The sequence below is a fragment of the Hylobates moloch genome, unplaced genomic scaffold, assembly GCF_009828535.3.
Source record: "Hylobates moloch isolate HMO894 unplaced genomic scaffold, HMol_V3 SCAFFOLD_16, whole genome shotgun sequence".
NCBI classification, from domain to species: domain Eukaryota; kingdom Metazoa; phylum Chordata; class Mammalia; order Primates; family Hylobatidae; genus Hylobates; species Hylobates moloch.
In genome coordinates, this window is record NW_026652291.1 from 13,974,799 (window position 1) to 13,992,050 (window position 17,252).

The window sequence follows — 17,252 nt, forward strand, 5'->3', positions numbered from 1 at the left end:
TTCAAGTGATTCTCCTGCCTCAGCCTCCAGAGGAGCTGGGACTACAGGCATATGCCACTGTGCCCGCTAATTTTTTTCTATTTTTGGTAGAGATGAGGTTTCACCATGTTGGCCAGGCTGGTCTCAAACTCCTGACCTCAAGTGATCCACCCGCCTCGGCCTCCCAAAGTGCTGGGATTACAAGTGTGAACCACCACATCCGACCTGGTGGGCTTTGTTTTTGTTCTATATCCATGTCATGGGCTCTGTACACCGTGGTGGACCTTTCTGTGTACAAGTTCACATGCCTCAATTCTGAGAAATCTTTTTGAATCATATGATTAATAATTGTCTTCCTTCCATTGTCTCTGTTCTCCCTGTAACTCCTAATATTCTGGCTTTGTTCTACCTGTAAGCTTCTCTGATTTTCTTATCACTTTCCTCCTATATACATCCTCCTGCTCTACTTTCAGGAGCTATTCTCAGCTTCTGTTTCATACCATCTGTTGAATTTTTCATTTTTGTTACTATACTTCTAATTTCCAAGACCTCTCTTTTGTTCTCTGAATGTTCCTTTCTTAAAACCCTCCATTTGGTTTCATGGGTGCCACATCCTCTGTCTCTGAGAACACTGACAGGATTGTAGCAGTTTTCTTTTCTAAGGATAGTCTCCATTTCCTCTGAGTTGCCGTTTCCTGCTTATGTGGTGTTTCCCATCTGTTTCCATGCCATGGACTTTTCTCAAATGTCTGATGATCCTTAGCTGTCCACTCATGTTTAGGAATGGGGCACTGAAAAGCTATTTGGAAACTGTGTGAATATTGATTTGCCTTGACCATTTTGCTAAGAAACTCAATGATTTAGTGTCTTTAAATCTTTTTTTCCTTTGTGATCAGATTCTGCAGAGGGTCGGGTGCCATGGCTCACACCTGTAATCCTAGCAATTTGGGAGGCCGAGGCAGGTGGATCACCTGAGGTCAGGAGTTCAAGACTAGCCTGGCCAACATGGAGAAACCCTAGCTCTACTAAAAATATAAAAAAAAAAATAGCCAGGTGTGATGGTTAGCACCTCAAGTTTCAGCTACTCAGGAGGCTGAGACGTGAGAATTGCTTGAATCCAGGAGGTGGAGGTTGCAGTGAGCCAAGATCTCACCACTGCACTCCAGCCTAGGCCACAGAGTGAGGCTCTTTCTCAAAAAAAAAAAAAAGTTCTGCAGAGAAGGTTCTGACAGCTGCCTGCTTAAGTAAGGGAAGTCTCCTTAGGGGCCCCAAGATTCAATGTGAAAAGGATGGGAAGAGAAGGACGGATTGGGCACTGGCATTATCCACGGGGAATTGCAGCATACACACGCCTTTTCGGTCTTCTACATTTCCCTCAGGGCTAAGTACTTGCAACTGGACACCCTCTTCCTGCTTCCTGCTTCCTGTTTCTGGGTGTCTGAATAGCTCTAGTGCTGCATACTACTCCAGTGATGGCAAACGTGGTGGCCATGAGAACATGCCTCATAGACTTCTTTTTTGGAACATAATTGACCAAAGGCCCCAGCTGCTGTGCTCTGAAATTCATCAGTATGCTTGAGCACGGTGCTACTGCTCATAGGCTGCTCTCGCTAGGGACTGGATGCAGCAGGACACCAAGGCAGACACACTCCCGGGAGGCATGGCCTCCTTTGCAGGCTGACTTTGGCTGAAGGACTCCCTTATCAACTTTGCCGAGGCCGAGTGCAGTGGCTCACACCTGTAATCCCAGCACTTTGGGAGGCCGAGGTGGGCAGATCACTTGAGTCCAGGAGTTCAAGACCAGCCTGGGCAACATGGCTAAACCCTGTCTCTACTAAAAATACAAAAATTAGCCAGGCGTGATGGCTTGCACCTGTAATCCCAGCTACTTGAGAGGCTGAGGCAGGAGAATTGCTTGAACCCAGGAAGCGGAGGTTGCAGTGAGCCGAGATCACGCCTGATAGGTGACAGAGCGAGACTCCATCTCAAAAAAAAAACCTTTGCCAAATCTTCCTTGCAATGCTCTGTGGGATGACTGTACTCAGCCTTCTGTCTCTCTTTCTTTCACTCAGGGTCACACTTGCATCACCAAGTGATGCGTCTCCCAGCCATCCTGGCTCTCTCCCTATTTCCTTTCACACAAGCATTGCCCTTAATAAAATCCTTGCATGTTTAATTCCATCTCGATGTCTGCATTTTGGAGGGCCCAGTCCAACCCAACAAGACAGTGCTAAATTCAGCTCTTAGACACAGTAAGTCTTTTAAATATAAAACATATAAGTATTGATTTAATTCATAAGAAATTAACCATAAGTAAGAGAAAACTGAAATTAATTTACAGCTATGCTGAGGGACTGCCAAATTAGACACTGAGAGCTGACATTTATGTTCTCGGTGTCTTTAAAAAAAATTTTTTTTTGTACAGATGATTTCTCTCTATGTTACCTAGTCTTGTCTCAAACTCCTGGGCTCAAGTGATCGTCCCACTTTGGCCTCCCAAAGTGTTGGGATGACAGGCATGAGCCACCACATCCAGCCCCTCAGTGTCTTTTGATTTGGATGTTTGCTGAAACTCTTCTATAAAATGAGAAAAATAACATTTCTAACATAGCCTTGACTTTGTTCTTTCTTAGATTTTTTCTTAAGAATTCTGAGTTGTGTCTAATATCAAAATTTGCAATACAAATAGAGATTTCTCTTTTAAAATTAAGGCCAGGCATGATGGCTCACACCTGTAATCCCAGCACTTTGGGAAGCCAAGGCAGGCGGATTACCTGAGGTCAGGAGTTCGAGACCAGACTGCCTGGCCAACATAGTGAAACCCTGTCTCTACTAAAAATACAAAAATCAGCCAGGCATGATGACATGCGCCTGTAATCCCAGCTACTTGGGAGGCTGAGGCAGGAGAATCACTTGAACCCAGGAGGCAGAGGTTGCAGTGAGCCGAGATCGCACCACTGCACTCCAGCCTGGGCGACAGAGTGAGACTCTTCTCAAAAAATAATAATAAAATAAAATGAAATTCATATCTGCCTAAGTGTTGAGAAGGCTGTCAGGAGCCAAAGCTCGTGTGCATCTTCCCTGCTCTCATCTGAGTAGAACAGATCCCTTTTAGGTCATGTTAAATCTGCATTTTCTTTTATGTGTGCACCCTACAGACCCCCCAATCCTGAAATGTACCCAGATTAATATCTTTGACGTCCAGATCACAAAGGGCTTCTTATTTTCAGGGTGTTCTTTGTGATAGATCATCTTTTCAGACTATCTATCTTTTGGCAAAAAGGAAATAACTTACAAGTATTTTCTGAATGTACAAACGCATTCATGCATTCATTACTCTCAATTTCTTTTTCCACCTTTTGAAAACCAATACAGGTAGAAAAGGAAGCCAAGGATGATGGTGTTAATATGTAAATATTAAAAATTTTTATTTAGCTATTTTAAAACCAAATCAAATGGGCCAGGCACGGTGGCTCATGCCTGTAATCCCAGCACTTTGGGAGGCCGAGGCAGGCGGATCATGAGGTCAGCAGATTGAGACCATCCTGGCTAACATGGTGAAACCCCATCTCTACTAAAAAATACAAAAAATTAGCCTGGTGTGGTGGCAGGCGCCTGTAGTCCCAGCTACTTGGGAGGCTGAGGCAGAATGGTGCGAACCCGGGAGGTGGAGCTTGCAGTAAGCCGAGATCACACCACTGCACTCCAGCCTGGGCGACAGAGTGAGACTCCACGCCATCTCAAAAAAAATCAAATCAAATCAAATCAAATGTATGATTGTGACTTAATTTTTGTCATTTCAAATAATCTTTCTAACTCTGTGTTTGAGAAGAATATGCTTATCCTTAAATGATGCAAACATTCTATACCTTACCCCCAGCCACAGTGGTTAGGGTAATACTTAGAGAAAAGCCAGGCCGCTCAAATATACTGCCTGGATTTTTCAGATTGTCACAGGGTGAGAAATGCTTTTAATTCCTGAACATCAAATTTAGAAGGGTGAGGTATAGGGCTGCCTATAACCGTGACTCCTGACTGCCACTCCCAATGTGGGCAAATATGTCTGCATCAGAGAGAAGAAAGCAGAACATTCTGTGGGGATCCCAGTTATCCTCCAAACCAGACCAGTACCTTTCTGGGGTCTGTTAGGAAGTGAGATAAGGGGCTGGGCATGGTGACTCACACCTGTAATCCGAACACTTTGGGAGGCTGAGGTGGGAGTATTGCTTGAATCCAGGAGTTCAAGAACAGCCTGGCCAACAGGGTGAAACCCTGTCTCTACACACACACACACACACACACACACACACACACACACACACAAATTAGCCGGGTGTAGTGGTGCATGCCTGTGGTACCCGTTGCTCAGGAGGCTGAGCTGAGAGGCTGAGGCAAGAGGGTCACTTTAGCCCAGGAGTTCAAGACTCCTGAGCTATGATCATGCCACTGCACTCCAGCCTGGGCAACAGAGCAAGACCTCATGTCTACATTAAAAAAAAAAAAATTAATAAAGAATTGAGATGAACTGATTATTTTAATCTACACCCTACCTCAACCTCTCTGAAATTTATTTTGTATTATTGGCTGTAAATGCAATCTCTTTTCCTTATAACTCTATGGGTTAACATCATCTAAGGTGATTTTTAAACTTGTTATCAAGTTCTTTCACATTTCTCCCATCAAAAGTGGAGTCTCTATTCCCTCCTGTTAAATCTGTGCTGGCTTTGGTGACTTGTTTGTACCCATAAAATAAAGCACAAATGATGCTGTGTGACATTGGAGACTAGGTCAGAAAAGACCACGCAACTTCTGCCTGGTTCTCTTGGAATGCTTTCTGTAGGAAAAGCAGCCACCATGTAAGAAGTCTAACTCCCCTCTCAGAAAGGCCATGCATACCTGTTCTGGCAGACAGGCCTGGCTGAGCTCCCAGCCAACAGCCAGTATCCCCTGCAAGCCATGTGAGTGCTTCATCTTAGACATTCACAGCCCAGTTGAGCCTTCGGATGACAGCAGCACAGCTGACATCTGACTGCAACTATATGAGAGGCCTCAAATGAGAACTGCCCAGCAAAACCCTTCCCCAATACCTGACTCACAAAATTGGGAGCAAAATAAAATGCCTACTTTAAACCACTAAGTTTAGAGAGAATTTGTTACAGAGTAGTAGTAACTAGACTGTATCTTTGCTTGGGTAGTTGATTCCAATCTCAAAGTAAGGGCAGTAGTGGTACATTTTCCATGGATGGAATGGATGAGATCTAAATGCTATGTGTTTTTTTAAAAACTTCTGCAGATATGCTCATTACATATTATAAAACTTTTTTCTTAACAGCTACAATGACTATATGAAATGTATTTATTTTTTATTTTTTGAGACATGGTCTTGCTCTGTCACCCAGGCCAGAGTGCACTGACATGATCATAGCTCACTGCAGCCTCAAACTCCTGGGCTCAAGCAATCCACCTGACTCAGTCTCCTGAGTAGCTGGGACTACAGGCTTGTGCTATTATGCTCAACTAATTTTTTATTTTTATTTTTTGTAGAGATGGGGTCTCCTTCTGTTGTTCAGGCTCATCTCAAACTCATGACCTCAAGTGATTCTCCCACCTCACCCTCACAAAGTGCTGGGATTACAGGCATGAGCCACCACACCTGGTTTGAAACGGATTTTTGAGCACAGTCTAGATCTTAAATGTCTGACTCTGGTTCCAAGATTTGATTTGTCAAGTATAGATCAGATCTTATTACACAGTCTTAAAGGGACTGCACATGTATTTTGTTGTACGAAAAATCAGTGGTATCATTTTTTTTTCCTAACATGGGTGGCCTTGAAATTTTTGTTTAGTTTTGTTTAACTTGTGCTTATAATATTATTTTTTGTTTTTGTTTTTCCAATCAACTTTCTCAGGTTGAAAATTTCTATTTGAAGTTGGATCAAAGAAAAATATGAAGGGAGAGATGATGATAAAGAATGAAAACAGGACCCTCCTTCAACCACTGAAATGGGAAAACTGTGCTTTCTCTGAGCAGCAGTTAAAGGTCAGCATTATTTTCCCAGGCCCTATGCTAGGACTGACCAATTAAAGCTGAGAGCAGAGGCTTACATGGTTAGCATGGGAAAGGAGAGAATTCATGGTCCAAGAGGCAGATTCTCAGCCAAGACTGATCCTGGGAGGCCATGAAGAAACACCAGAGCTAAGCAAGAGAGGGTGAAAAGTCATAGTCAAGAGCAGAAGCCGAGGAGAGGAGGCCCAGGGAAGGAGCCCAGGCAACCCAGAGAAAGGAAAACTAAATAGGCTTTCAGCATGATCATTTTTCACCTAGAGCCCACTGCAACATATTAAGTGTTCCAGCTCTTACCCCAACATGTCTTAAAGAAGGTAGCCCCTTAGGTTGGTGTAGTGTGGGAAGTTAAAAAATCATGATGAAGGCCAGGCACGGTGGCTCAAGCCTGTAATCCCAGCACTTTGGGAGGCTGAGGCGGGTGGATCACAAGGTCAGGAGATCAAGACCATCCTGGCTAATCTGGTGAAACCTCATCTCTACTAAAAATACAAAAAAATTAGCCGGGTGTGGTGGCGGGCGCCTGTAGTCCCAGCTACTCGGGAGGCTGAGGCAGGAGAATGGCGTGAACTCGGGAGGTGGAGCTTGCAGTGAGCCGAGATCGCGCCACTGCACTCCACCCTTGGCAACAGAGCAAGACTCCATCTCAAAAAAAAAAAAAAAAAATCATGATGAGAGCTAATCATCTAATCATGATGAGATGATCCCAGGTGTGATATAGGATCCCAGATCCATGCAGTGAACCCTCTTGTTCCCAATCTATCAGTTTTATAGTCTCTCCTGGTATTGATGGGAATTTGGTACAGACCAAATGGCATTTTAGTTTTCCCAGCTATTAGTACACATAGGACAACATGGCTAAAAAAGAAAAAAAGTATAGGCTTCTTTTTGGCCCCCAGAAATCCAAGCAGACATGGGGGAGCTATGTGATACAGTTTGGATGCTCCATCCAAATCTCTTGTTGAAATATAATCCCCAATGTTAGAGATGGGGTCTGGTGGGAGGTGTTTGGATCGTGGGGATGAATCCCTCATGAATGGCTCAGCACCATCCCTTTGGTGATAAGTGAGTGCTCACTCAGTTCACATGAGATCTGATTGTTTAAAACGGTGTGGTAGCCAGGCGTGGTGGCTCACACCTGTAATCCCAGCACTTTGGGAGGCCAAGGCAGGCAGATCGCTTTGAGCTCAGGAGTTCGAGACCAACCTGGGCAACATGGTGAAACCCCATCTCTACAAAAAATACAAAAATTAGCTGGGCATGGTGGTGCACACCTATAATCCCAGCTACTCAGGAGGCTGAGGCTGGAGGATCGCTTGAGCCCAGGAGATGGAGGTTGCAGTGAGCTGAGATTTCACCACTGTACTCCAGCCTGGAAGACAGAGTGAGAACCTGCCTGGAAAAAAAAAAAAAGTGTGTGGCACCTCCCCCACCCTCTCTCTTGCTCCGGCTCTTGCCATGTGATGTGTCTTTTCCCACTTCACCTTTTGCCATGAGTAAAATCTACCATGAGTAAAAGCTCCCTGAGGACTCCCCAGAAGTCAAGCAGAAATGCCAGCACCATGCTTGTACAGCCTGCAGAGCTGTGAGCCAATTAAACCTCTTTTCTTTATAAATTACTCAGTCTCAGGTATTCCTTTACAGCAATGCAAGAATGGCCTAACGTAGTAGCCTTTTTTGATCTACCATGAGGAAAATAATGGCACAAGTAGAGTATTGACCTGGGCAGAAATATTCAGACTCTCAAGATAAACTAGAGGAGGAACAATGACTAATGCATTTGGTCATTATTAGCATTTGGTCATTTCTAGCATTTTTCCTAGCAAATGGATTCACTCATTCATTCAGCTGATATCTGAATGAATCAGGAGGCATTACGCATCCAACAGTGAACAAGAGACAGTCCATGTCTTCCAGAACCTCTATTGAGCATTAAGATTTGAGTGAGGTTCTGGCAGACAGGCCTGTTCCTAGTGTAAGGCTCAGCCTCAGCTGTGATCCTGAAGGCCTATTTCACCTGGATGCAGTCCATTTGGATGAGTTTGCTTGAGAAGCACACACATGGAAGCCATAGGCTGGAGGACATCAAGTATGGCTGACGTTAGGGTGTCTTACCTGAGGGATCCCAGAAAGCAGAGGCTGAGACAGTCTTGAGAATGAGTTTTCTGTTGGGGAGTGTGATCCTATGGAGAAAAGCAAGGAAGAGCTGGGCGCCGTGGCTCACGCCTATAATCCCAACACTTTGGGAGGCTGAGGTGGGTGGATCACCTGAGGTCAGAGGTTCGAGATTAGCCTGGCCAACATGGTGAAACCCCATCTCCACTAAAAATACAAAAATTAGCCAGGTGTGGTGGTGTATGCCTGAAATCCCAGCTACTCAGGAGGCTGAGACACGAGAATCGCTTGAACCCGGGAGGTGGAGGTTGCAGTCTACTAAGATCACACCGTTGCACTCCAACCCTGGGTGACAGAGTGAGGCTCCATCTCAAAAAAAAAAAAAAAGACGAATACAATGCAGACCAGGAGGAGGAGCCAGCTGAGGGAGGTGTGAGCAAAGACGGTCACTGCCATGGGTAGATGATTGCTTGAGCCCTCAGAAGCATTGGTCTGGTGGAGAGAAAGGGATAGCATCTGTCCATTAGTTCAAATGTTCCTAAATCCAAAGTTGACCTGATGGAGTGTTAATTCTCCTGCACTTATGGGTTATGCTTTCATGGACAAAGAGCAGGTTCTCACAGCATTGCCCCCTACAGCATTAGAGGAGCCCTGGGGAAGGAGGTGAGAAGCATGTGACACAGGACTGTGGTGAGGCTGTCAAGGTGCATCTGTGTGAATCTGATGAGTGCCCATACAGCACTGGTCACTGCAGTGGTGCCTAGAATAAGAGTAAGGTGAGCCTGAGAGTATGAAGAAGGACTAATTTTTTAAAAGGTAATTAAGTGAAAGTTTTCCCATTAAATCTTGGGGCTGATGAGAAGCCTTTTGCCCCTCCCACACAGGCAGTTGGCATACTCTTCTCTGCAGAATTTGATCATAGAGGAAAATGTTTTAAAGATGTTAAATCATTGGGTTTCTCAGCAAAATGGTCCAGCCAGATCAATGCATCCACAGTTGATAAATCCAACTTATTCATGTAGCTTCCAAATGGCTTCTAAGTGCCCTGCTCTTAAACATGAGTAGGCAGCCGAGGATCATCAGATATTTGAGAAAAGTCCATAACATGAAATTCAGATGCCAAACAACAAACAAGTAGAAAAGTAACTTGGAGGAAACAGAGACTATTCTTAGGAAAAATTTCTGGCTGAGTGTAGTGGCTCCCACCTGCAATCCCAGCACTTGGGAGGCCAAGATGGGAGAAGTGCTTGAGACGATGAGTTCAAGACCAGCCTGGACAACAAAGCAAGACCTTGTCTCTATTAAAAAAATTTAAAAATTGGCCAGGTGCGGTGGCTCACGCCTATAATCCCAGCATTTTGGGAGGCCGAGGCAGGCGGATTACCTGAGGTCAGGAGTTCGAGACCAGCCTGACCAACATGGAGAAACCCCGTCTCTATTAAAAATACAAAATTAGCCAAGCGTGGTGGTGGGTGGCTGTAATCCCAGCTACCTGGGAGGCTGAGGCAGGGGAATCACTTGAACCCCAGAGGCGGAGGTTGCAGTGACCCGAGATTGCACCATTGCACTCCAGCCTAGACAAAAAGAGCGAGACTCTGTCTCAAAAAGAAAAAAAAAATTTAAAAATTAGCAGGGTGTGGTAGCACACACCTGTAGTCCTAGCTACTCAGGAGGCTGAGGTGAGAGGATCACTTGAGCCCATAGGTCAAGGCTGCAGTGAGCTATGATTGCACCACTACACTCCAGCCTGGGCAACAGAGCAGGACCCTGTCTCAAAAAAAAAAAAAAAAGAAAAAAGAAAATTTCTAAAGAAAACCAATCAGTATCCTCAGGGACAGATGATGTGGTACTCATAAAACAAAAATGGAATGCTTTAAGAAGGAAATGTTCACAGAACAGAAGAGAGATCTAGAAATTAAAAGGCATAATTTAAAAAATGAAAAACTCGGTTGGGTATAGTGGCTCACACCTGCCATTTGAGCACTTTGGGAGGACAAGGCAGGATAATTGCTTGAGACCAGGAGTTTGAGACCAGCCTAGGCAAAAAAGTGAGACCCTGTCTCTACAAAAAAAAATTAAAAATTAGCAAGGTGTGGTGGTGCATGACTGTAGTTCTAGCTACTCAGAAGGTTGACGTAGGAGGATCACTTAAGCCCACGAGTTTGAGACTGCAGTGAGCTATGATCAAACCACTACACTCCAGCCTGGGCAACAGAGCAAGACCTTGTCTCAAAAAAAAAAAAAAAGAAAATTTATAAAAACCTGCCAATATCCTCAGAGACGGAAGATGTGGTATCCATAAAACAAAAATGAAATACTTTAAGAAAGAAACAGGCTGGACGCGGTGGCTTACGCCTATAATCCCAGCACTTTGGGAGTCCGAGGCAGGTGGATCACAAGGTCAGGAGTTCAAAACCAGCCTGGCCAAGATGGTGAACCTCTGTCTTTACTAAGAATACAAAAATTAGTCGGGTGCAGTGGCAGGCGCCTGTAATCCCAGCTACTTGGGAGGCTGAGGCAGGAGAATTGCTTGAACTCGGGCGGCAGAGGTTGCAGTGAGCCAACATCGTGCCACTGCACTCCAGCCTGGGCGACAGAGTGAGACTCTGTCTCAAAAAAAAAAAAAAAAGAAAGGAAGGGAAAGAAAGAAAGAGAGAGAGAAAGAAAGAGAGAAAAAGAAAGAAAAAGAAAAAAAGAAAGAAAGGAAAGAAAGAAAGGAAAGAAAGAAGGGAAAGAAAGAAAGAAAGAAAGAAAGGAAAGAAAGAAAGGAAAGAAAGAAAGAAAGAAAGAAGAAGGAAAGAAAGAAAGAAAGAAGAAAGAAGAAAGAAAGAAAGAAAGAAAGGAAAGAAAGAAAGAAAGAAAGAAAGGAAAGAAAGAAAGAAAGAAAGAAAGAAAGAAAGAAAGAAAGAAAGAAAAAAAAAGATTGGTTCAGAGAACAAAAGAGGGATCTTGGAAAGGAAAAGTATAATTTAAAAAATGAAAAATTCAGTTTGGTGTGGTGGTTCAATACAAGGTGGGAAGCCAAGGTGGGAGGGTCACTTGAGACCAGGCATTTGAGTCCAGCCTGGGCAACACAGCAAGACTTCATTTCTACAAAAATTTAAAAAAATAAAATTAGCCAGGTGTGATGGTACAGGCCTGTGGTCTTACCTACTCTGGAGGCTGAGGCAGGAGGATCACTTGAGCCCAGGAGTTCAAGGTTACAGTGAGTTATGATCATGCTACTGCACTCTAGCCTAGGCAACAGAGTGAGACTCTGTTTCTAAAAATAAAAAAAAAAAAGAAATTAATAGTTGAGTTGGAAAGAAGAGTTGAGAACATCTCCTGAAAGTAGAAAATAGAAAGTGGTCACTCCCCTGACCTCTCCCCTCCCCATGCTCAGCCCTGCAGATGCTCCAGAAGGGGAACGTGCAGATGCTCCAGAAGGGGAACCTGCAGATGCTCCAGAAGGGGAACCTGCAGATGCTCCAGAAGGGGAACCTGCAGATGCTCCAGAAGGGGAACCTGCAGATGCTCCAGAAGGGGAAGTCTTTGTTTCCCAGGACTCACTCACAGCTTTGCCCACTGAATTCTCCAGAAGGGGCATTTATGAACTCTGAGGAAAGCTGAATCCAGGCAGTTACCCAGACTATGACTGCCTTAGTGTGCTCAAGCTGCTGTCACAAAACTCCATATACTGAGTGGCTCACAGTTCTGGAGGCTGGAAAGTCCAAGATCAAGCAGCAGATCTGGTGTCTGGTGTGGGCTACTTCCTGGTTTGTGCATGGTCTTCTCATTGTATCCTCACGTGGCAGAGACCAGAGAGAGGAAAAACCCTCACATTTCTTATAAGGTCACTCATCCCACCACAAGGGCCCCACCCTTATGACCTAATGATCTCCCAAGGCTCCATCTCCAAATACCAGCAGCTTTGGAGTCAGGGTTGTAATGTACGAAATTTGGGGGACGAAAACATTCAGTCTATAGCAATGACTGAGTCTTTTTCTAACAGTGGCAGTAGTCTTTTTTTTTTACACACTAATTTTGTGCTTGTTTTTCAGTTCTTAACATGTTAATAGCATATCGTTTAGAAATTCACATATATATTTAAAGACCTTGATATGCCACCCTTTGAGTTACAACTGGGACAGTTGGGTGAGGAGAAAGTGTTCGAGTGGGATGAAGAGCTAGGACAGGCTCCACGGCTGGAGGCCTGGTCCACTTCATTTTTGTACTGGAAGGGCTCATTGCCAGTTTAATTGAGAAGATATGTGCAGATGAGGACTTCTGTCACCAGAAATTAGTATGTTGGAGTTAACACTAAAAAGAAAAACAAAGGAACAAGTGATTCTCCTGATGGAGGATGGAAAGGAAAGGTGTCACGGGGTACTTCTAAGATACTGGTAAAGATCTATCTGAGGCTGGGCACAGGGGTTCACACCTGTAATCTTGGCACTTTGGGAAGCCAAGGGGGGCAGGCCAGGAGTTTGAGACCAGACTGGCCAACATAGTAAAGCCCCCTCTCTATAAAAAATTAAAAAATTAGCCTGGCACAGTGGTGCACACCTGTAATCCCAGCTACTCACAAGGCTGAGGCATGAGAATTGCTTGAACCCGGGAGGCAGAGGTTGCAGTGAGCCAAGATTGCGCCACTGTACTCCAGCCTGGGCAACAGAATGAGACTCTGTCTCAAGCCAACAAAAAACAAACAAAACAAGAAAGATGTACTTTAGATGGCAACTCACAGTTCATCTTATTCAATAAATTGTACAATATGTTTATATATTTTTGTGTATGTATAATACATTTCATAACTTAAAACAGACTTTAAACTCATCTGATAGACTTATCTCTTGTACCTTGATGTCAAGAAATTTAGGGATAGAAAGACTACGGCCAGGCATGGTGGCTCAGGCCTATACTCCCAGCAGTTTGGGAGGCCGAGGCGGGTAGATCACCTGAGGTCAGGAGTTCGAGGCCAGCCTGGGCAACATGGTGAAACCCCGTCTCTACTCAAAATACAAAAATTAGACAGGCGTGGTGGCGGGTACCTGTAATCCCAGCTACTCGGGAGGCTAAGGCACAAGAATTGCTTGAACCAGGGAGGCGGAGGTTGCAATGAGCTGAGATCGCACCACTGCACTCCAGCCTGGGAGAAAGCGAGACTCTGTCCCCAGAAAAAAAGAATAAAGCATGGCAAAGTACAGTCTGAATCTGGAACTTTGCTCTTAGCCCCACTAATGAACTTTGGTCCTGCAAATAATACAGAACAGAGTTGACTGCACTGCACCTAGATAAAGAGGCAATGATTGCTTCACAATCCTTTAATTAAAACTGCTTTTGTATTTTTCATTTTGTAAATTATACTTATTTCTATCAAATTTTCTTTTGTGTTCCCTTTCCCATATTCTTTCTGTCATGTGACTTGGAAATATTAGAAATCCATGACTCCTCTTCACCTCAATGGTCACTGAGTGTCTTATTCTTCTTGACTGTATATCTAAAATAGCTCTGTCTTCACCCTTCTGTTTCCAAAACTCTGCCCTGGTGCAGGCCCTCCTGAGAATCTCTTGCTGGCTAGGACATCATGTCCAGGCAGGCCTCCCGGACTCCGGTCTTGACCTTCTTCAATCTGTCTTCAATATCACCACCAGAATTCAGCTTCTAAAGTGTGGACTTCTTTTATCATGGTAAAATATACTTATCATAAAATTTGCCATTTTAGGCCAGGCACAGTGGTTCATGCCTGTAATCCTAACACTTTGGGAAGATAAGGCAAGAGGATCGCTTAAGTCCAGGAGTTCAAGACCAGCCTGGGCGACAAAGTGAGACCCCGTCTCTATAAAAAAAAAAAAAAAAAAAATTGTTTTTGAGATGGAGTCTTGCTCTGTCACCCAGGCTGGAGCACGGGAGTACAATGGCACCATCCCGGCTCACCGCAACCTCTGCCTTCTGGGTTCAAGCGATTCTCCTGCCTCAGCTGCCCAAGTAGCTGGCGTTACAGGCGCATGCCACCATGCCCAGCTAATTTTTGTATTTTTAGTAGAGATGGGGTTTCACTATGTTGGCTAGGCTGGTCTCAAACTCCTAACCTCAAGCGATCCACCCACCTTGGCCTCCAAAGTGCTGGGATTATAGGCGTGAGCCACCACGCCCAGCCCCCCAGAAGCATTTTATATATTTATTATTATTATTATTACTTTAATAGAGACAGAGTCTTACTTCGTTGCCCAGACTGCTCTCAAACTCCTGGGCTCAAGCAGTGATCCTTCTGCCTTGGCCTCCCAAAGTGCTGGGATTATAGGCACGAACCATTGTACCAAGCCTAGCAGTATTTTGAATAATTCCCAAGCATGCTTGCTGAATGACAGATTTAAAGAATTTCTTTGATTCGCTTTGTTCTTCACAAATATATTTCCCATTTGTTTTGATTATGGTTAACTAGGAAGACTTGTCAGCATGTTGTGAGGTTGTTTTTACATATAAAGGAATGAATTGTGAATGGTAGTGAGTTCTAAGCTGTTAGTTTGTGGCTGCTCCAGCTTTTATCTAAAATTGTTTCTTTTCTGATTTGTTCCCAATGTCATTATATTAAGGGTAGGATAACGGAAACTTCAACATTTGACAAACACTCTCCTTTGACCAAAACCTCAGTCAGGCTCCTCTGAGTCCTCCCTGCACTAGGCTCGACCTTGGGCTTCTCTTTCTGTCCTTATTGAATCCAGTTTGAGCAAGAATCCTGATAAATTGGTTTAGTGAAAAATCTTCCACGCTTATATCTGTCCAGCCTCCACATCTTATCACGCTGATCTGCCTTTAGCAATAATCCTATCAAGTTGGTTTAGCCAGAAACCCCTTATCCTTCATGTTTCTTCTTAGTAATTTTCCACCCACTCCCACCTTGCTCCTTGGTGATAAATCCTCACTCATCCTTGTTGGAGAAACAGTTGAGTCCAATCTCTCTCCCCAACTGTGAGACCCCATTGCAATGGTCCCTATACCTATCACCATGGCTCCCTTTGAATAAAGTCTGCCTTATCATCTTTAATAGCATCATGAATAATTTTTCTTTAATAATTTTATCACAAATATTACATTGCAAATTAAGTATGTACATAACTTAGGAAAATAGGACAAAAGGCTGGGCACAGTGGCTCACGCCTGTAATCCCAGCACTTTGGGAGGCTGAGGTGGGTGGATTACCTGAGGTCAGGAATTCGAGACCAGCCTGGCCAACATTGTGAAATCCCGTCTCTACAAAAAATACAAAAAATTAGCTGGATGTGGTGGCGGGCACCTGTAATCCCAGCAACTTGGGAGGCTGAGGCAGGAGACTCGCTTGCACCCAGGAGGCAGAGGTTGCAGTGAGCCAAGATCTGCACTCCAGCCTGGGCAACAAGAGTAAAACTCCATCTCAAAGAAAAAAAAGAAAATAGGATAAAAAAGGATGAGATGATTGTTGGAATACCTATTTTGTTGAGTATTTTCTCTGGTGATTATTTTCATATATATATATATATATATATACACACACACACATATATAAAACATGGTGCTTTGTAGTAAGGTTCTAATGAATGTCATAAAAATGCTCATGTGTGGTCATATCGACATTCACCTTTATGGGGAGATTTAGTGATTTCTATTGTTCTTACAACCATCATTGCACACTTAGCAGAATCTGAAAGCTAGAAGTTTCCTTAAAAATCATCATCGTTTCAGAAAAATAACAGACGCTGGTAAGGATTCAGAGAAAAGGGAACTCTCATACACTGCGGTTGGAATGTAAATTAGTACAGACACTATGGAGAACAGTATGGAGATTTCTCAAAAAACTAAAAATAGAACTACCAAACGATACAGCAATCCCACTACTGGGCATATAACCAAAGGAAAGGAAATCACAATTTCAAAGGGATACATGCATCCCTATGTTTATTGCAGCATTATTTACAACAGTGTCCATCATCAGAAGAATGGATAAAGAAAATGTGGCATATTTACACAATGGAATATTTTTCAGTCATAAAAAAGAATGAAATCATGTCATTTGCAGCCACATGGACGGAACTGGAGGTCATTATATTAAGTGAAATAAGCCAGACACAAAAAGACAAGTATCACATGCACTCACTGGTGTGGAAGCTAAAAAAGCTGATCTCATAGAGGTACAGAGTAGAATGATAGTTACCAGAGTCTGGGAAGGATGTTAAGGGTTAGGACAAACAGTAGCTAATTAATGGGTACAAACAGCCAGGCACAGTGACTCATGCCTGTAATCCCAGCACTTTGGGAGGCCAAGGTGGGCAGATCGCTTGAGTTCAAGAGTTTGAGATCAGTCTGGGCAACATGGTGAAACCCCGTGTCTAAAAAAATTACAAATATTAGCTGGGCATGGTGGTGAGAGCACCTGTGCTCCCAGCTACTCAGGAGGCTGAGGCAGTGATTGAAATCGCACCACTGCACTACATCCTGGGTGACAGAGTGAGACTCTGCCTACAAAAAAAGGGGGGGGCGGTACAAACATGCAAACATGCAGTTATAATAAATAGAAATGTAATTGCCCAAGGGATCTTCCTGCCTGCTGCACAGACAAAATCAATCCACTGAGACCACGGCACCGCAGTAAGAAAGAGTGTAATTGACTAGAGGCTATCCACTTGTGAGAACTGGAGTTATCACGCAAATCAGTTTCCCTGAAGGCTCAGAGGCTAGGGTTTTTATGGACAATTTGGTGGGCAGGAGACTAGGGAATGGGTGCTGCTGACTGCTTGAAGATGAAATCATAAAGGTGTGTGCTGGGTCCACCTCTGGGTGGGGTCACAGGACCAGTTGAGTCATGAGTCTGGGTGGGGTCAGTCTGAAAAACATCTCAGAAAAAACAATCTTAGGTTCAACAATATTGTTGTTATCTATAGGAGCAATTGGGAAGGTCACAAGTCTTGTGACCTCCGGCCACAGAACTCCTGCGCAGTAATGGATTATAGAAATTATGCCTACATTTTAGCATAGTTCATGCTCCTCCCATAATGCTATTCTTGTGGCCTTTCATTAGTCTTAAAAATGCAGTTTTCTGTCCCTGAGCAAGGAAGGGGTTAGTTTTAGGGAGGAATTG